General features: G+C 45.0%; 1 pseudogene; it reads right to left on the bottom strand.

Moving 5' to 3' along the window:
• Positions 1–19,173: 19,173 nt before the first annotated feature.
• LOC101137329 (inositol-3-phosphate synthase 1-like) lies at positions 19,174–21,107 on the bottom strand (annotated as a pseudogene).
• Positions 21,108–22,010: the final 903 nt, after the last annotated feature.

Genomic DNA, 22,010 nt, shown 5'->3' with positions numbered 1-22,010 from the left:
GGAGCTGAGGAGGAGAGAGGGATGGCCAGATGAGGGTTGGGGAGCAGATTCCCAGGCCCATTGAAAGTGAGAGAAAACACCATGGCCTGCCAGGCGTGGTGGCTCACACCTGTAATCCCAGCACTTTGGGAGGCCGAGGCGGGCGGATCATTTGAGGTCAGGAATTCCAGACCAGCCCTCTGGCCAACAGCCCATGGCCAACTCTACTGAAAATACAAAAAGTTAGCTGGGTGTGGTGGCAGGCACCTATAATCCCAGCTACTCGGAGGCTGAGGCACGAGAATCGCTTGAACCCAGGAGGCAGAGGTTGCAGTAGCCGAGATCGTGCCACTGCCCTCCAGCCTGGGTGACAAAGTGAGAGACTCAAAACAAACAAATAAACAAACAAACAAAAAAAACACCATGGCCAAGGGTGAGCTTCAGAATTACAGCTGCTGCTTCCTGAGCCTCTGGGGGGGGAAAAAAAAAGTTTCAGTCATCACTGTTTCAGTGTTCCTCCTGCTAAGACCATTTGGAATAATTCTCTCTGTAAATGTTAAGGTCCTTCCGGGTGCTTATATCAAATTAAATATTGCCTACTGACTCAGGCCTGCCTGCCACAGAGCCAAAGAAGCAATGCAAATAAAAGGCACACAGGGCTCTACCATCCTGGGGGATGTTTTCTTTATTTGTATCTTCTGGAAACCAGCTGACCGAAGACAATAGTCCTTTAAGGATTTACCAGCAACTAGGGCTGTAAATTACCATAGGTGCCTCCTGAAAGCCCAAGACAAAACCTTCCCCAGGGAGAAAATAAACAAGAGCTATTTCTTTTTATGTGAATCCTGACTCTTCAAGTGCCCTTTCCTTCTAATAAGATTTTTTGCATTTTTCTCCAGGCCTCCAGTTTGTCTGCATTATTGTTAAATGTGGGAAATACAGTCCTGTGAGCTGAGCTCAAGTCAGGAGCCAACTGAAATGTGTGAGATGCCCTCAAAAGAAATAATAGTAACAGCTAGTGCTCTTGTAAATACTTTACCTGAGAGAATGTATTTAATGCACAGGAGAACTCCATGGGGTGAATGCTGTCCTCATAATCCTCATTTTAGGGTGAAGGAGACGGAGGCACAGAGAGGTTAAGCCACTTTGTTCAAAGGCAGAAAGTGTGTGAGAAGCAGAGCAAGCTTCAAACTCAGGCAGTCGGGATCCCAAGCCATAATCTAAACTACCATGCTGCACAGTCTTTTTTATTATTCTTATTATTTTGAGGCAGGGTCTCATTCTGTCACCCAGGCTGGGGTGCAGTGGTGCAATCACGGCTCACTGCAGCCTCGACCTCCTGGGCTCAAGCCATCCTCCCACCTCATTTTTGTTGTTGTTGTTTTTTTTTTTTTTTTTTTGAGGTCTCACTATGTTGCCCAAGCTGGTCTCAATCTCCTGGGCTCAAGCAATCTGCCTGCCTTGGCCTCCCAAAGTGCTAGGATTACAGGTATCAGCCACCGTGCCTGGTCCACCCCATAGTCTTTTTTTTTTTTTCTTTTGAGACAGAGCCTCACTCTGTCACCCACGCTGAAGTACAGTGGTGCAATCTCAGTTCACTGCAACCTCTGCCTCCTGGGTTCAAGCGATCCTCCCACCTCAGCCTCCCAAGTAAGTAGCTGGAGTTTCAAGAGGTGCGCCACCACACCCGGCTAATTTTTGTATTTTTAGTACAGACAGGGTTTCACCGTGTTGGTGAACAGGCTGGTCTCAAACTCCTGACCTCAAGTGATCCGGCCACCTTAGCCCCCCAAAGTGCTGGGATTATAAGTGTGAGCTACTGTGCCCAGTCCACCCCACAGTCTTAAGCGCTTAGCACAACTGCAGGTCAGGGTGCTCCTGCTGGAGCAAAGCAGAATCCACAAGATAGTGAGATGACTGGGACCTTGTCCAATTTCATTGAGAAGGGTGAGTAATCATTCCTTTGGACTGGGACCAGTATCGATTGGAAGGCTGACTCTGACATTTACTAGTGGTGTGACCTTGAGCAAGCTGCTTTCTCTCTGAGACTTCCTTTCCTAATGAGTGAAATGGAGGTGTCAGTATCCTCGTCTGCGGGGCCCTTGCTGAGGATGAAAGCATGAGCACACTGTAAGCAGCCAGCTGCTGTGGATTCCTCCCCTGTCCTCCTGTGCCCACCCCACTCCTAGCCTTTATTAAATTAAAAGCTGCTTCCTTGAAACCTTCACCTTTTGACACTGCTTAGATCCTATATTCGTTTGCTAGGACTGCTGTGACAAAGGACAACCAACTGGGTGGCTTAAACAACAGAAATGCATCGTCTCAGTTCTGGAGGCTAAAAGTTCAAAATCAAGGTGTTAGCAGGGTTGGTTCCTTCTGAGGACTGTGAAGGAGAATCTGTTCCAGGCCTTTCTCCCAGTTTCTGGTAACCTCAGACACTCTTTGTAGATGACATTCCTTTTCCCTGTGGCTTCGTAGCATCTTCCCTCTATCTTGACTGTCTTATCTGTCTCAGTATCTGAATTTCCCCCCTTTATGAGGGCACTAGTCATATTAGATTAGGATCACCTTTAGTGACCTCATCTTAATCATCGGCAAGACCCTATTTCAAATTAGATCACATTTACAGGCAGTGGGGAGTTAGGACTTCAATATCTTTCTTTTTTTTTTTCTTGAGACAGGGTTTCATTCTGTTACCCAGGCTGGAGTGCAGTGGCATGATCTTGATTCACTGCAACCTCCGACTTCTGGGCTCAAGCAATCCTCCACCTCGGTCTCCTGAGTAGCTGGGACCACAGGCATGTGCCACCACACCCGGCTAATTTTTTGTATTTTTGGTAGAGACGGTGCTTCACCATGTTGGTCAGGCTGGTCCGACCTCAAGTGATCCACCTGCCTCAGGCTCCCAAAGTGCTGGGATTACAGGCATGAGCCACTGCGCCTAGCCCAGGACTTCGACATCTTGTTGGGGTACACAATTTGACCCATAGCATGCCTCACGAATTATGCCAAAGAAGTCACCTTCCTGCTCCAAACCTCAGTACTTGGAACACCTGGACACAGCTATTATGTCTCCTGTTAGTCTCCCCATTCCGTTTCTGGAGAGATCTTTCTTATGGTCAGATTTCTAGAGGATCTCCTTTTAAATGCCAGTCCCAAGGCACAACAGGTTTCTCCATAGGCAGCCCATCCACCAGGCAATATGAGGAATCTACCACTTCCCAAGAAAGAAAAACTTTTGTTCAATTAATGCAGGCAATCGAGCTGGTTTCCCCAGCCTACCCATGCAGTTGAATTTTTGAACTTGGGTACAAGAGTTTACATTTAAGGCTAGGTGCAGTGGCTCACGCCTGTAATCCCAGCACTTTGGGAGGCCGAGGCAGGCAGATCACTTGAGGCCAGGAGTTTGAGACCAGCCTGGCCAACATGGCAAAACCCCATCTCTACTAAAAATACAAAAATTAGCTGGGTGTGGTGGCTGTGCCTGTAATCCCAGCCATGCAGGAGGCTGAGGCAGGAGAATCACTTGAACCTGGGAGGCAGAGGTTGCAGTGAGCCAAGATTGCACCACTGCACTCCAGCCTGGGCAGCAGAGCGAGACCTTGTCTCAAAAAAAAAAAAGAAAAAGAAAGAGTTTACATTTAAAATTGATTGGTTAAAATAGAATCTAATGATCCCAAAGAGTTTTTGTTTTGTTTTGTTTTGTTTTGTTATTGTTTTTGTTTTTTAATTGAGACAGAGTCTCGCTCTGTTGCCCAGGCTGGAGTGCAATGGCATGATCTTGGCTACCCAGATCCTCCATCTCCTGGGTTCAAGCGATTCTCCTGCCTCAGCTTCCCAAGTAGCTGGGATTACAGGAGCCTGCCACCATGCCCAGCTAATTTTTTGAATTTTTAGTAGAGACCGGTTTTCGCCATGTTGGTCAGGCTGGTCTCAAACTCTTGACCTCAGGTGATTCACCTGCCTCGGCCTCCCAGAGTGCTGGAATTATAGGTGTGAGCCACCGCAACCAGCCCCAAAAAGTTTTGAATCTGCATTTGATCATCTGTTATGTCCCCCATCCCTCTCAATGTTGTTTCATCTGAGGGTCAAATCAGTATACCTTTCCTGCCCTCCTCTTGTTGTGACCAAGCGAGTTACACAGAAATACCACACTTTGAGACAGATTAGAGAGTCCTTTATTAGCCAGCGACCGAGAGGCAGCTAACGCTCAAAATTCTCGGCCCCGAGGAAGGGACTAGTTTTGTTTCTATACTGTGGTCTAAATAGGGGAGTGGGGATTTTAGCTGAAGCAATTTTTACAGAAGCAGAACTGGCAAAAAGTTAAAAAATTAATTGGTTACAAATGCAGTTCCAAAAAAATAAACAGTTCCAGGTGCAGGGGCTTAAACTATCACAAAGAGATAAATGCAGGGGTTTTGGGTGCCATCCACCGCGCGCATCCCCAGGAGCTGCTGGTGCAGTTTGCCTCAATATCTTATCAGTAGGTGCATTCCTGGACGTGCTTTGAGTCAGTTTACACTAGTTATGCCTTAAGGGAGGGAGGTGAAAGGGGGCTGCAAGCAAAGAAACTAAAATGGAGTCTGTCCGGCTCTCTCTCTCTGCTAGGAGAGAGTCACTCAGGTTAAAACAAGGTAGGGTATCACACTCTTTAAGTCATCAAGAAGAATATTGGGAGTATGCAACCCCTCAAAGAGGATGACATCTCTCCAAGGGGGCAAAAAACCTTTTATTCTTTTTATATAGAAAGCACAGATATGCATACGGTCCATAAACAGATTGATGGTATATCATCTGTGGTGTTGAAATTTCATAAGGGGGGTGGGTATTCAGGAAAAACAATAAGGGTCCTCAGGGGAATGATAATTTTTTAAAGTTTGAGAAACAGTAGTCTAGAGGATAAAGCTCTCGACAAATATCACATGAGTCTGCTGGACATCTCCCCAGAGCTGCCAGACTCCTTAAATGACATGGCTCTAGCTGCAGCAGGGCCTTCTGGCTCCATCAGGGCCAGCTGACCATTTTCAGATAGGTAGGGATGCAGGAATGTTTTTTTTTGTTTTGTTTTCTTTTCTTTTCCTCTCCTCTCCTCTCTTTTCTTTCTTTTCTTTTCTTTTCTTTTCTTCTCTTCTCTTCTCTTGAGATGGAGTCTTGCTCTGTCACCCAGGCTGGAGTGTGGTGGCACAATCTTGGTTCACTGCAACCTGTGCTTCCTGGGTTTAAGCAATTCTCGTGCCTCAGCCTCCCAAGTAGCTGGGACTACAGGTGCACACCACCCACAACTGGCTAATTTTTGTATTTTTAGTAGAGATGAGGTTTCACAATGTTGGCCAGGCTGGCAGAAATGTTTTCATATACACTAAGACATTGTGCAACGATGCCTTCTTCAACAACTAAGAGGGCACAAGGATCAATGATCAATTCACTCAAGCTCTAAATGGGCATTAAATCATTATCGATTCATGCATTCATTCATTCACTAAATTTGAGTGTTCTAGGAGCTGGGGATACAACAATGAACAAAATAGATTTGTTTTAAAAGGTCTCCACTTTCGGCCGGGCGCGGTGGCTCACGCCTGTAATCCCAGCACTTTGGGAGGCCGAGGCGGGTGGATCACGAGGTCAGGAGATCGAGACCATCCTGGCTAACACGGTGAAACCCTGTCTCTACTAAAAATACTAAAAATTAGCCGGGCGTGGTGGCGGGCGCCTGTAGTCCCAGCTACTCGGGAGGCTGAGGCAGGAGAATGGCGTGAACCCAGGAGGCGGAGCTTGCAGTGAGCCGAGATCGCGCCACTGCACTCCAGCCTGGGCGACAGAGTGAGACTCCGTCTCAAAAAAAAAAAAAAAATAAAAAAAAAAAAAATAAAAGGTCTCCACTTTCATGAAGCTTACAGTCTAGAAAAGGTTGAGATATGGGGAAGACAGACAATAAAGAAACAAACAAAAACTAAATTGTATTGTCAGATGGAGATGAAGTGCCAGGAAGAAAAAAAAAGCCTCTTAAGAGCTGTGGTCTGAGGGGTTTTTAGGGAGGTAAAACCATTCTGTATGACACAGTAGTGACAGATACATGTCACACTGCATTTGTCAAGACCCACAGAGCCATGCAACATAAAGAGTGAACCTCGTGTAAACTATGAGCTGTAGTTAATCATGTATCAGTATTGGTTCATTAAGTGTAACAAATGTACCATATTAATGGAAGATGTTAATAATGGAAGAAACGGTTAGGAGCTGCAGGGGAGGTGGGGAGGGCATGTTGAACTCTGTACTATCTGCTCAATTATTCTGTAAATCTAATACTGTACTACATAAATAAAGTCTAGTAACTTTTTTAATGCCAGAGTCTGAGCCCATGCAAAAAAAAAAAAAAAAGCCACAGAGAAAAGAAAGGGCACCACCGGTAGGTTTGGAATCAGAAAATTTGGCAAGAAGAGAATTGAAAGGGGTGTGTGTATGAGTGAAATTGACTTTGGCCAGGTGAAATGAATCCGTGTGCCAATAGGAGTCAGGTGAAATAGTGCAACTAGGAAGAAACGAGAGGAAATTGATTCCAAGAGATGCTGCGAAACAATGAGAGCAGAAGAGCTCAAAGAAGCAGCGCATAGCAGTTTTGAAAAGAGTTTTAATGATAAAATATAGAAGCCACAACTACACAAGGAGGAGAAAAGAAAGAAGTCAAGCTGTGATCAATTTTAAAGGGAAGTTCTGTGCTAGAAACAAGGGCGATGGTAATCATGCACATAGAAGAATTTAGGAATTAGGAGTGGAGAGGAAATTACATGCCATTTTTATCCTTCTCTCAGACACGATTTCCAGCTTATAATTAATTAGAATTAGTTTTCTGAGTTTTCCCAGCTATACCAAACTGTGAGAAATAATAATGAAGAAAAGGAACATTTCATTATACCTAGATTAATTCATCACAGGAGTCTAAACAGCTGACAAATTTTTCATTGCAGGGACTTGAAAGGCCACATGCTTGCAATAACAGAAGACTTGTAAGGAAAGGAATCAGACCTATGGGTAAGCTAAAGGCAGGAGTGACTTCATCAATCCATAAGCAGCACAAGTGAACATTGAGTCTCTATGCCCTACGTATCCCAGAAAAGCTCTAGGGACTGTCAGTTACACACAAGGGGCACAATCCTGCCCCTGCCCTCAGGGGGATTATAGTCTTATTGGAAAGACTAGACTTGCTCACCTGAAATACAGAGAATAAAGGTGAATAAAATAGTATTTCACTCAACAGATAGACGAGAGTGAGTGCTATGGACTGCAGGTGTGTGTCCCCTGCAAATTTGTATGTTAAAGCCCTAGTCCCCATTGTGATCATATTTGGAGCTGAGGCCTTTGGGAGGTAATTAATGTCAGGTGAGGGAAGAGGGTTAGCGCCCTCATGATGGAATTAGTGCCTTTGTAAGGAGATGAAGGGACTAGTGCATTCTCTCTCTCTCTCTCTCTCTCTCTCTCTCTCTCTCTGCCATGTTAGGATACAGCAAGGTGTCTTTCCACAAACTAAGAAGAGAAATCTCTCCAGGAACCCCATCAGTTGGCACCTTGATCTTGGACTTTTCAGTCTTCAGAACTGTGAGGAAATGTCTGTTGCTGAAACCATCCAGTCCATGGTGTTTTTGCTGCAGCAGCCCAAACTATAGCTCAAAATAAAAAGGGAAGTCAGATTATGTGGGCTAAACTATGCTTCTACTTTCTGTCCAACAAGAGAAAGTGAGCAAAGAATGGAGACTTCAGGAGGTTAGGACTACTGCAGCGACTATGGTCCTTTGGTCAAGGAACCCAAGGATGACATTGAGATAGAGATACCAACCAGATCAGCAGTTCTCAAATGAGAGAGGCAACCTCACATCACCCTCAACCCCAATAGACTTCTCCTATCCCTGCTGTTAGCCAAGTCTTCCCTTCTGCCCGTAGAGCTCTCAGGCTTCTCTGTGTTCTACACAACCTTTAAAACCAAGTTCAAGTTCCAACTCTTCGGCAAAGCCTAACATTGATCTCATCTTTCTCAGAATTCCATTGATACACATGATGTATACCATTTGCTTACTATCCTCATATGAAACGTGGTGTGACAGGCAGCATTGAATTTGCAGTAATATCTGGATTCCACTGGAGAGTCACTTCTCACTAGCTATGTCAACCAGAGTGGATTATTTAGCATCCTGAAGCCTCAGTTTCCTGATTTGCAAAATGGGAAAAGTGAGAGGATTCAAAGCCTCTATCCTGAGGACATAGAGCAATGGGAACTCGCATATATTATTGGTTGGGTGTAAATTGATCCAAGCCCTTTGAAAACCATTTGTTAGTGTCTCCTAAAGTTAACTCTATGCCTATTCTATGAGCTAGCAATTCCACTCCTAGGTATATAACCAATAGAAATGAGCACTTAAGGCTGGGCGCAGTGGCTCACACCTGTAATCCCAGCACTTTGGGAGGCCAAGGCAGCAGATCACCTGAGGTCGGGAGTTTGAGACCAGCCTGACCAACATGGAGAAACCCAGTCTCTACTAAAAATACAAAATTAGCCAGGTGTGGTGGCACATATCTGTAATCCCAGCTACTCGGGGGGCTGAAGCAGGAGAATCGCTTGAACTCAGGAGGCGGAGGTTGTGGTGAGCTGAGATCATGCCATTGCACTTCAGCCTGGGCAACAAGAGCAAGACTCCGTCTCAAAAAAAAAAAAGAAAGAAAGGAAAGAAAGAAAGAAAGGAAAGAAAGAAGAAAGAAAGAAAGAAAGAGAGAGAAAGAAAAAAGAAAGAGAGAAAGAAAGAAAGAAATGAGTGCTTAACAAAGGTGCCAAGAACATACATTGGGCAAAGGACAGTCTCTTCAATATATGGTGCTGGAAAAACTGGATATTCATATACAGAAGAATGAAACTAGACCCCTATCTCTCACCATACACAAAAATCAAATCAAAATAGATTAAAATGGATTAAAGACTTAAACCTAAGACCTCAAACTATGAAACTACTACAAGAAAACATTGGGCACATCAAGTTAAAAAGCTTATGCACAGTAAAGGAAACAATCAACAAAGTGAAGAGACAACCCACAAAATGGGAGAAAATATTTGCAAACTATCCATCTGACAAGGAACTAGAATATATAAGAAGCTCAAACAATTCTATAGGAAAAAAATCTAATAATATTATTTAAAAATGGGCAAAAGATCTGAAGAGACATTTCTGAAAAGAAGTCATACAAATGGCAAACAGGCATATAAAAAATGCTCAACATCATTGATCATCAGATAAATGAAAATCAAAACTACAGTGAGGTACCACCTCCAGTTAAAGTGGCTTTTGTGCAAAAGACAGGCAGTAACAAATGCTGGGGAGGATGTGGAGAAAGGGGAACCCTTGTACACTATTGGTGGGAATGTCAATTAGTACAACCACTATGGAGAACAGTTTGGAGGTTCCTCAAAAAACTAAAACTAGAACTACCTTATGATCCAGAAATCTCACTGCTAGGTATGTGCCAAACAGAAAGAAAATCACTGTATCGAAGCGATACCTGCACTCCCATGTTTATTGCAGCACTGTTCACAACAAGCAAGATTTGGAAGCGACCTGTGTCCATCAATAAACAAGTGGATAAAGAAAATGTGGTATGTATACACAAATGAGTACTATTCAACCATATGAAAGAATGACATCCTGTCATTTGCAACAACATGGATGGAACTGGAGGTCATTATGTTAAGTGAAATAAACCAGACAAAAAAGGGCAAACTTCATATGTTCTCACTTATTTGTGGGAGCCAAAAATGAAAACAAGTGAACTCATGGAGATAGAGAATAGAAGGATGGGTGCCAGAGGCACTCCTAGTCAGGGACGAGGAGTGGGGATGATTAATGGGTACAAAAATATAATTAGATAGAACAAATAAGGTCTAGTAGTTGATAGCACAACACGGTGACAGAGTCAACAACAATTTATTGCACATTTTAAAATAACGACTTGGGTGCAGTGGCTTATGCCTGTAATCCCAGCACTTTGGGAGGCAGAGGTGGGCGGATCATTTGAGCTCAGGAGTTTGAGACCAGCCTGGGCAACATAGTGAGATCTCATCTCAGCTAATTTTTAAATTTTTTTGTAGAGCTGAGGTCTCACCATGTTGTCCAGGGTGGTCTTGAGCTCCTGGGCTCAAGTGATCCTCCCGCCTTGGCCTCCCAAAGTGCTAGGATTACACGTTTAAGTCACTGCGACTGGCCTATTTCAACTTTAAAAAGTAAATAAAAACGGAAAAGAGCATCTGGCCTTAGCCAGAATGTGGATCCTCAAAATATGTACCCATGATGGCCAAAGGGGAGGGGTGGCCAGGGTTGGGAGAGGAGTGGAGAGCTGCCTGCCTGGCTCCTTCAAGTCCCAGCAGCATGGAGTCGGAAGCCACCCTCCCACCTCCACCCCTAACCTTGATATGGTGCTGGATCTTGGGAATGCAAAGATTCATATGACACGTTTCCTTCCCATGAGGAGCTCACAGTTGTCCACGGTGGCTGATTCAACCTTAAAAGGTCCATAGAATCCCGATACTCCCCACTGCCTGACACCCATTGTCATTCTCCAGGTTTGTTCAGCAGCCTCCTACCTAGTCTCCCAGTCTTGGGGAGCCACTGCATTGCCGCCACTGACTTGCTGCAAAATGCATGTAACCACATTGCCTCCTGCTTCAAGCCTCCTTTGCTTCCTCCCACCAAGTTCGAACTGCTCAGGATGGCACAGGCTGGCTCCCAGCCGCTGTGCCTGCCCCGCTTCCCTCTGCTCTCCTCCCAACCCCGAGTAACCCCTCTTTATCTCCACTCCTCTCTCCACAACATTCAGCCCCTGCATCTCCCTCTTATCCTCCTGGGTCTTTGGCCTCTTTTCCAGCCTCCCAAACACCCTGGGAGACATCTCCCTGACCAACGGGCCTATCACTTGAATCACTGGAGGGAGGCCAGACACCATGGGAGGCTCCTCTCAAGTTGTTTAAAAAACTTTCAGGCTGGGGGTGGTGGCTCATGTCTGTAATTCCAGCACTTTGGGAGGCCAAGGTGGGTGGATCACGAGGTCAGGAGTTCGAGACCAGCCTGGACAACATGATGAAACCCCCATCTCCACCAAAAATACAAAAATTAGCTGGGCCTGGTGGCGCATGCCTATAACCTCCACTACTCAAGAGGTTGAGGCAGGAGAATTGCTTGAACCCGGAGGCAGAGGTTGCAGTGAGCCGAGATCACGCCACTGCACTCTAGCCTGGGTGACAAAGCAAGACTAAATTCTCAGAAAACAAAAACAAAAACAAAAAACTTTCATTGTTTTTCTTCTGCTTTTTCTAAAATACATGCACATATTTTAGATTATTCAGAGGTCAAAAGAAGAAACCAAAAGTCACATGTCACCATCCAGATATCACAACTGTTAACGTTGAGGTAACCAGAATGGCAATGACAATGACCCAGGGTCACTGTCTCTTGGCTGTAGTTTCTTATGGCCACCTTAAGACGACAGTTGTCCACTCTTTTTCTCTATGCTGTTTAAAAAAAGGGGATTATACTGAACATTGTTTTTTGTAAATTGCCTTCTCTCCCAAATGTACACATAGTAGTTGTTTGGTTCAAGGGCAGAATAGTGTGTAGCAGATGTTCAATCCAGCCAGATCTAGAAACTCAAGCCATTAAAAAATACAGCTAGCAGCAAATCATGCAAGAAAATATGTTTCAAGGGCACTTCAAGAACAATGAGTACTTTCTCAAGACAGACAGACAGAGAGAGGAGGTCAGATTCATTAAGGTTTTCGGGCCGGGCTTGGTGGCACACGCCTGTAGTCCCAGCTACTCCAGAGGCTGAGGCAAGAGAATCACTTGAACCTGGGAGGTGGAGGCTTCAGTGAGCCAAGATCCCGCCACTGCACTCCAGCCTGGTTGGCAGAGCAAAACTCTGTCTCAAAAAAAAAAAAAAAAGAAAAGAAAAAAGAAAATATTTGAATAAGTGTATTACAATGTCACATAAGTATATTTAAAATTTTTTGAACTGAAGTAATTAATTGATGTGTTAATGTGTAACATTAGGAATAATGTTTTCAGCTGGGCATGGTAGCTCACGCCTGTAATCCCAGCACTCTGGGAGACCGAGACGGGCAGATCATTTGAGGCCAGGAGTTCAAGACCAGCCTGGCCAACTGGTGAAACCCCGTCTCTACTAAAAATACAAAAATTAGACAGGTGTGGTGGCAGGTGCCTGTAATCCCAGCTACTCAGGCAGCTGAGGCAGCAGAACCGCCTGACCTGGGAGGCAGAGGCTGCAGTGGGCAGAGATCATGCCACTGCATACTGCTCTGCAGCCTGAGCCACAGAGTGAGACTCCATCTCCAAAACAACAAAAAGAAAGGGAAAAAAAGAAGTGATGTTTTTGCCCTACATGTGAACTACAATAATGATATCTTATGTAATGCAATGATTAATGTGAAATGTAGTTTAGCAAAACAGTAAACTGTTTTCATAGAAAAATATTATAAATGCTTCATTTTTTAAATTAAAATTAAAAATTCAGGCTGGGTGTGGTGCACTTTGGGAGGCTGAGGTGGGCAGCTCACAAGATCAGTAGTTCAAGACCAACCTGGCCAACATGGTGAAACCCCGTCTCTACTAAAAATACAAAAATTAGCAGGGCATGACGCACCTGTAATCCTAGCTACTCAGGAGGCTGAGGCAGGAGAATTGCTTGAACCCAGGAAATGGAGGTTGCGGTGACCCGAGATCACACCACTGCCCTCCAGCCTAGGGGACAGAGCGAGACTCTGTCTCAGAAAAAAATAAATAAATAAATAAATAAAAATAAAAAATAAAAAAAATTCAGTTCTGCAGTCTCACTAGCCTCACTTTTTTTTTTTTTTTTTTTTTTTGAGACGGATTCTCATTCTGTCCACACTAGCCTCATTTCAAGTGCTCAGTAGCCACCTGTGCCTCTAGTTCCTCTACTGACTGATTATAAATCTGGGTTATGCAGTGCTCTGAACATCAGGCTAAGAAATTTAATTTTTTTAAATTTTTATTTTATAGAGACGGTGTTTTGCCATGTTGCCAGGCTAGTCGTGACAGGCTAAAGAATTTGACCTGTATCTTTGGCAAAGGAGGCAGTCACGCAGGTCGGCAGAGGGTGCCAGAAGGAATTCCTATTTGGGAAGCTTGAATGGCATTAACTTAGCTGTCCACAGGGTCAGGGAGAGCCCAGAGACCAGTCAGGAACAGGGGCAGAAATCTGGACTTGGGTTTACAAGGGTTACACAAAAATGCAGGGAGCACAGAGGAGAAGATGCATTTAGAGGGCCAGAGAGGGAAGAATCAGCAGGTTTTGGGAGATTCGATGGTAAAGGACAGAAAGAAAAAGGAGAGTCAAAGTTTTGCAGTGTGAGTCACTGGAGAAGAGTGAGGGTCCTGGACCTTCAGCTTGAAGTTCAGTTTCATTTGGTGCTATTCAACTCAATATTTGTTTTTCATGTCTGCTCCATGCTGGCCCTGTGTTGGTTTGTGGGGTACAGGGTGGTGAACCTCAAGCACTCAGCTGAGAGGGAATGAGCACCATGGTTATCCTGACTCTAGGAACTCAGTTCTTGAAGCCAGTCCTGAAGGAATAAAGACTACAGAGTAAAATCCTAAATTTTTTTTTTTTTTTTTTTTTTTTTTTTGAGACGGGTTCTTGCTCTATCACCCAAGCCGGAGTGCAGTGGCACAATCTCGCCTCACTGCAACCTCTGCCTCTTGGGTTAAAGCCACCATGCCTGGCTAATTGTTTTGTATTTTTAGTACAGATGGGGTTTCACCATGTTGGCCAGGCTGGTTTCGAACTCCTGACCACAAGTGACCTGCCCGCCTGGGCCTCCCAAAGTGCCGGGACTACAGGCGTGAGCCACCGCGCCCGGGCTATTCAAATATTTTCTGCAGGCCGGGGGCGGTGGCTCATGCCTGTAATCCCGGCACTTTGGGAGGCTGAGGCGGGCGGATCATGAGGTCAGGAGATAGAGACCACCCTGGCTAACACGGTGTAACCCCGTTTCTACTAAAAATAGAAAAAATTAGCCGGGCGTGGTGGCGGGCGCCTATAGTCCCAGCTACTCGGGAGGCTGAGGCAGGAGAATGGTGGAGATCGCGCCACTGCACTCCAGCCTGGGCGACAAAGCAAGACTCCATCTCAAAAACAAAACAAAACAAAAAAACAAATATTTTCTGCAGACAGTAAGAGGTAGATTGAAATACTGATTTTAATTATAATGCAATTAAATTTGTTTAGCTTAAAAAAAGTATGGGCAAATTTAAAAGTTTTAAGCAAAGGCATCTACTGATGCAGAATTGAGTGGAGATGCAGAAAGTAGTACCTGAAGAGTAAAGCCAAAAAAAGATGACGAAAGGTAATTGCAATTTGCTCCAGTAAATTGTTGTTTGTTTTTTTGTGTGTGAGAGAAAAAAAACTTTTTAAAATAATAAAGTGGCTGGGTGTGGTGGCTCACTCCTGTAATCTCAGCACTTTGGGAAGCTAAGGAGGGTGGATCATGAGGTCAGGAGTTCGAGACCAGCCTGACCAACATGGAGAAACCCCATCTCTACTAAAAATACAAAATTAGCCGGGCTTGGTGGCACATACCTGTAATCCTAGCTTACTCGGGAGGCTGAGGCAGGAGAATCCCTTGAACCCGGGAGGCGGAGGTTGCGGTGAGCTGAAATGGTGCCATTGCACTCCAGCCTGGGCAACAAGAGCAAAGCTCCATCTCAAAATAAATAAATTAAATTAAATAATAAAGTGGACAATATTAAGAGACATTTTCAGCATATGCATAGTGGATTTGATAAGAAGTTTCCTCTCAATAGTAAAAAAAAAAAAAAAAAGAATCAACAAAATTAGTTACCTAAAAACAGATTTAACATTAAACAAAAATTTGTTGAGAGTTTTTGGGTAACTTAAACATTTGACAAAAATTTGTTGAGTATTTAATTTTTTTCCTATGTGAGAAGATATCAAGCAATAATGTTTATTTTATTTGAGACAGGTTCTCATCCTGTCACCCAGGCTGGAGTGCAGTGGTACAATCTCAGCTCACAGCAGCCTCTTCCTACCTGGGCTCAGGTGATCCTCCCACTTCAGCCTCAAGTATAATAGCTGGAACTAAAGGCATGTGCCAACATACCCAGCTATTTTTTTTCTTTCTTTTCTTTTTTTTTAGACATGAAGTCTTGCCATGTTGCCCAGGCTGGTCTCAAACTCCTGAGTCAAGGTATCTGCCCGCCTCAACTTCCCAAAGTGCTGGGATTAGAGGAGTGAGCCACTGCACCAGGTCATCAATAATGTTTAATTTTAAAATAATTGTTAAACAAATCTAAACAGGATCTGTGCTTATAAACTTAGCCAGCTGTAAAAAGACTGGAATTCTTTCACAAAAGAAAAACACTTTAAAATATATTTATTTACTTATTATAGACAGGGTCTCACTATGTTGCCCAGACTGGACTCGAAGTTCCAGGCTCAAGTGATCCTCCCCATCGCAGTCTCTCAAGTAGCTGGGACGACAGGCACGTGCCACAGTACTCAGTTGAAAAACACTTTTAGGTGAAGAAATGGTAAAATAAATTATTTTTTAACAATGGAAATATTGTTAGAAAATTCTGAGGAAAAGATTTTAAAAGATACTTCACAAAAAGAGAAAGCTCTTCAATTGAGCCCTCAAATAATTGTCCATAAAATATGAAGACTTTTCTAACAATAGCAAAGACCAATCAATAATCTTGAAAAATCACAAGTACTTTAGCTTTAGATGAGTCATTTGATATAATAGACACTGCCCAATTAATACTTTGGGTACATTTTGTCTCAAAGGACTTCAAATTTATGAAGAAATGTCAATTCATGGCCTAAAAGAAACTAACACGCGGCATGGATATTTTTAAATCTTTTATAACTGTCAAAGAAGAATTCCAGCCAGATAAGAAAAAAATTAATTTCTTTCACCACAAATGGTAGTTCCATTATGCTGAATCAAAAATTTGGATTTATTAGAATTTTCAAATAAGAGACTAATATTTTCCTTATTGCTTAGCCCATTAGGTGATTCATTTTGAAAATAGTTGTGCTTAGTTTTCTGCAGCCGACTTTGTGAAAAGCATCATAGATTAATATCGTTCATTGTATTCATTCAAATGCTATGAATCGTCTTCAGCTTAAGGAACAGTTGAAACAAATAGGAGATGACAGATTTAATGATCTTGTGGCCTTTGTCAATGCTCTTTGAGTCACGGAAGAGCTTTACAAAGGGTTACTGTATTTTTAACTCCAATTCAAGATTTTCTTTAAACAAAGGGAAGCTTGGCAAATTATCCCATAATCAAAGACAAAAAATGGCAGCGTGATTTATGTTCTCTCATCAAAATTACACTGCATATCTGGCTGGGCGCAGTGGCTCATGCCTGTAATTCCAACATTTTGGGAGGCTGAGGGAGGCAGATGGCTGGAGCTCAGGAGTTTGAGACCAGCCGGGGCAACATAGTGAAGCCCTGTTTCTATCAAAAATACAAAAAATTAGCCAGGTGTGGTGGTGCATGCCTGTAATCCCAGCTACTCAGGAGGCTGAGATGGGAGGATCACTTGAGCCCAGGAGGTGGAGATTGCAGTGAGACCAGGTTGTTCCACTGCACTGCAGCCTGGGTGAATGAGCAAGACCCCATCTCAAAAAAATGAAAGAAAAAAAAGAAAAGAAAGAAAAAATTACACTGTACATGGAGGAATGGATGAGCTAAATTTGAAACTCCAAGGTAAGGAAAAGCTTATTTGTTACATAGCTAGACATTTAATTAATGTTGAAACTGAAACTTAAAATACAAATCAATACAATGATTTTATACTTTTTTCTAAATGAAATTAATAGGCAAGTTATTTTCATTTAATTGAAACATGTTATGTAAGTTAAGCTGCAAAGACAGAAAAAAATGTGAAGGACATGATTATCATTGATAAATTTTGAGTTATTTTTCAATTATGTAGTATGCTTCATTCAGATTTGACTCAAGAGTTGGTGAATTTACTTAACTTGAACAGATATAGTTTTGAAACTGATATACTTTTGCTCCAAAGTCAAATCCTTCTAGAAAGGATGAACAAGTTTTGTCAATATGAATGCAAATATTAAGGAAAAATTGTTTTTGGTATTTTTTTGGTTAGTGGAAAATATTTAAGTATATCTGGAACCTCTTAGTGATGAGTCTACTTTTTCAACTATAAATGTAATGAAATATAATACAGATGAAGTATTTCCAATAAAAATTTTGCATTGAATCGAGATGTACTGTAAGTAAAAACTAAACACTAAATTTCCAAGACTTAACATGAAAAAAGTACATAAAATATTAATTAATATTTATATTAAGCACATGTTGAAATGATATTTTGGATGTGTTAGGTTAATTTCACTTATTCTTTTAATATGGATACTAATTTTTTTTTTTTTTGAGACAGAGTCTCGCTCTGTTGCCCAGGCTGGAGTGCAGTGGTGTGATCTCGGTTCACTGCAACCTCTGCCTCCTGGGTTCAAGGAATTCTTCTACCCCAGCCTCCTGAGTAGCTGGGATTACAAGCACCTGCCATCACGCTCGGCTAATTTTTGTATTTTTAGTAGAGACAGGGTTTCGCCATTTGGCCAGGCTGGTCTCGAACTCCTGACCTCAGGTGATCCGCCCACCTCGGCCTCCCAAAGTGCTGGGATTACAGGCATGAGCCACCGCACCCGGCCAGATACTAAAATATTTTCAACACACATGTAACTCACATTACGCTTGTATTGGACAGCTCTGATAGAGAATATAACAGCCGTGATAATAAGACAAAAGTGCAAGACCTTTGCCTTGTTCATTGTTATATTTTCAGAGCCAAAAACTAGTGCCTGGCACATTCTAAGTGCTCAGAAAATAACAACTAAATAAATTAATCTACTTGTACCTCGGTAGTATAAGGAAGGGTCAGTAGCAGGAAATCGAAACCACTCCAATTATTTTAAGCAGAAAGGGATTTCAAATAGGAAATTAAGAATTTACAAACAGGTGGGCATGGTGGCTTATGCCTGTAATCCCAGCACTTTGGGAGGTCAAGGCCAGCAGATCACTTGAGGCCAGGAGTTCCAGACCACCCTAGTCAACATGGTGAAACCCCATCACTACTAAAAATACAAAAATTAGCCGGGCATGGTGCAGGCACCTGTAGTCCCAGCTACTCAGGAGGCTGAGGGAGGAGAATCTCTTGAACCGAGGAGGCAGACATTGCAGTGAGCTGAGATTGCACCACTGCACTGCAGCCTGGGCAACAGAGCGAGACTCCGTTTCCAAAAAAAAAAAAAGAATTTACAAATATCACTGAAAGGGCTGGGGCAGTGGACTCTAGACCAGGCCCCAGGACCAGCCTACCAGGGACGCTGCCACCACTAGGAAGGCAGGACTGCTGAAGCTGCTGGCTTCAGGAACACACCTCTTCAGCTGCTAAAACTCTGAGTATTAGATTTAGAGCCACACCACACCTGAGAGATCCAATCCAACAAAAAATAGATGAGCCTCACCCTGCCTCTCGACTCCCAAGAAGCTGATGCCCAGACAATGAAACGTGTTCCAGAAAAACCAGCAATGATATACTACTCATGGCACCATGCACGTGCCTTCCAATTCTCAAGCAAGTGTATCTGATTTATAAAACCAAAATCACACCCAAAAGCAACTACAAAGAAGCCTCTCCCACCTTCACATTTCCTTCACTGGGTAAACTCAGATTAAACATCCCTTCCTCCAGGAAGCCTTCCCTGACTTCCCCAAGACTATGTTAAGTTGGCATTCCATGTGATTTATCTACATTTTTTATCAAATTTATTTATTCTAATGATAGGCCATTAGCTGCATGAGATGGGGCTGTGTCTGCTTATTCTCCGTTGTATCCTCCCCACCTAGTGGTAGATGATAAATTCACATGAGTTGAATGAATTAATGAACATGAGCACAAAGATTTTTTTTTCTTTTTTGAGGCAGTCTTGCTCTGTTGCCCAGGCGGGAGTGCAGTGGCATGACCTCGGCTCACTGCAACCTCCACCTCCCGGGTTCAAGCGATTCTCCTGCCTCAGCCTCCCAAGTAGCTGGGATTATAGGCATGTGCCACCATGCCCAGATAATTTTTGTATTTTTAATAGAGACGGGGTTTCATCATGTTGGCCAGGCTGGTCTCGAACTCCTGACCTCAAGTGATCTGCCTGCCTCGGCCTCCCAAAGTGCTGGGATTACAGGCGTGAGCCGCCGCACCCGACCGCGAAGAGCTAATTTTATTTTATTTTTTTTGAGAGTGGCACCGGCTTTACTGTCTTTGTGGGGGCCTGGAAAGGTTGGGTCCTGGGGGGCAGCAAGGAAAGGCCGGGAAGCTGTGTGACCAGGGCCTCAGGTGGTGTGCATCTGGGGTTCCTCCACTTGTGGGTGTCCATTGGTATCACTGGTACAGCCATTGGTGGCAGCGGGTACCGGTCCTTTCTTGTTCGACACAGGGCAGGCGGCAGCCACGGGTCCGACTCACTTGAGGCCAGGCACTGGGAGCTCCATCTTGTGCACCAGGACCACGTGGTTCTGTGGCGGAAGCCCCACACAGGCCCTGTGGATGTTCTCGATGCAGCTGAGCTGGCGGAAAAGCGCACTGACCACCGGGCTGCCCGGCGGCACCTTGAAGAGATGCTAAGCAGGGACGGCATGGGGTGGAAGGTCTGTGGCTCGGTGTTGTCATTGGTGCAGAAGCTCACGCAGTGGCACAGCTCGGTCAGCAGCGCCAGGTCCAGGATGATGGGGGCGGCCAGCAGCGAGTCCTCGCACGTGTTGTGCAGTACCAGCGTGTTGGTTACGCCCAGCATCAGCTCCAAGGTAGACTCATCCAGCGCACGCTTGGGGTCACCCGCGTACGGCATGTACTTGATGACCGCGCAGCGGTCAGGCTCCTCGCCAGGCGCGTAGAGCACTGGGTGTCTTTGCGCCATGTCGTCCACTACGTTGCTCTTGGACACCGCCTCAGAGGGAACAGCGATGGCGCCAACAGGTTCTGCCGGTCGTTGTTCCCCAGGTGGTTATAATTCACAATCGACTTGGTCTTGAGGCCATAGCCGATGAGGAAGTCCACGAGCACGGACTTGACTTTGGTCTGGCCTGACTTGAAGTCATCTCCGCCCACGTAAACCTGGCGCTGCCACGCGAGCTCAAGGGCTCCGGGCACCAGAGTGTTCTGTGGGGACCCAGAGGAAGGCACAGCCCTCCAGGATGCTGGCCACGGCGAAGAGCGTGGAGGGCGACACCTTCAGACCAAGCTCGATGGTGCGCAGCAGGGTCTCGGCCGTGTTGTTGAGACCTGGGACCACCTCACAGAAGCGCCCCATGTTCGCCGTTCACAGCGCTATGACTTTGTCCAGCCCTGCGCTAGACCGGAAGTCATCGGATGTCCCGGCGGATCTGCTCTAGCTGCTGCGCGCGCGTGCCCGGGATGAGACTGTCTGCGCGCGCGTTCTGGTTGGCCGCGATGAACTGTGGGATGTATACCAAAGGCCGGGGCTGCAGGGCCTCCATGTGCGGCCACAGTTGCTCCTGCAGCCCCCAATCCAGCACCTTCGCAAGCCGCATCGCCTCGGCCAGGTTCGGCGACAAGATGTCCCAGCCATCAAACACGAGGTCGTTGAGCGCCACCATGGGCAGCAGCCGCGGAAGGGCGCGAACACCTCCTGGCCCTTGGCGTCCAGGCCCGGGCTCACGGTGCCCACCTGAGACAGTGAACCGTAGTAGTTGGCCCCCTTGCGACCCCTGCGCGTGGGCCAGGACAGACGCAGTAGGTTGGCCAGCACCGCGGCGGTGAGCGTGGAACCGTTGTTCCCACCGCAGGCGACAAGCATGACCCGTAGCCTGGGCACATGCGGGCCGGGCGGTCCGGAAGGTGAAGTGCGTGGACTTGAGGTGCACCTCAAGGACGCCGCCCTTGCTTCTGACGCGCGTTGTCTGGTACTTGTACTGAGCCTCGATGGCCTCGAGGCCACAGACCACGTCCCGGCTCTGGACCAAGAACTGGACGGCGGCCTCCATCGCGGCAGTCGCCGCGGAGTCGGCTCAGGCAGCGGCGGTGGACAGCGCGCTAAATTCTTTACCTAAGATTATCTTTCACTTTTAACAACCCTGTGAGTTAGACGGTATCCCCTTCATGTGATGCATGAGAAAACTGAGACTCAGAGTGTGACATGCCCAAGGACATCCAGGTGAAAGAGGACTTCGAACTTGGCTCTGTCTGATTCCAAAGCATGTGTGGTAACCACAGCACTATGTTGCCTGGGTTCAGGACCTGGACTTGACACTTGTCCTGGGACAAGTTGCTAATCTTTCTATGCCTTAGTTTTCTCATCTAAAAAATGAAGAGAGGGTAATAATGATGAATGAGTCAATGCCAAGGAGTTTCACCAGCTGTGAAACTGTTCAAGTACCACTGTTTGCACGACCCCGGTTAACTTCCAGGTCCCTCACGTGGGCCTGCGTGACTTCTAAAGAAGACCTGAGACCACCCTGGGCAGCATAGTGAGACCCTGTCTTTACAAAAATAACGATTAGCTGGGCATGGTGCCTGTAGTCCCAGTTACTCAGGAGGCTGAGGTAGGAGGTTGATGCTGCAATGCTGAGACTGCAACATTGCACTCCAACTTGGGTGACAATGAGACCCTGTCTCAAAAAAAAAAAAAAAAATGGAACACCCAACGTCCTTACAAGCCACCCTGGTACCTTCACTCAGATTTATTATGTTCATTGCACTTCCCACTACTGCCTTGATCATTCCTTTAATTTTTTTCTATATTGTTTTTCTCTCCTACTATAGAAGAAAAGCCCTGTGAGAGCAGGGGCTTCGTTTTTTTCACCAAAGTCTCCTAGCACCTCCAGTAGTACCTTGCATAGAGAAAGCTCTGGAAAGACAAATTTGCCTAATGGATAAATGAGTGATTT

Source organism: Gorilla gorilla, chromosome 3 (genome assembly GCF_029281585.2).
Source record: "Gorilla gorilla gorilla isolate KB3781 chromosome 3, NHGRI_mGorGor1-v2.1_pri, whole genome shotgun sequence".
Lineage (NCBI taxonomy): Eukaryota > Metazoa > Chordata > Mammalia > Primates > Hominidae > Gorilla > Gorilla gorilla.
Note: the sequence above shows the minus strand (reverse complement) of the source record. Positions and strands in the feature narration are given on the sequence as shown.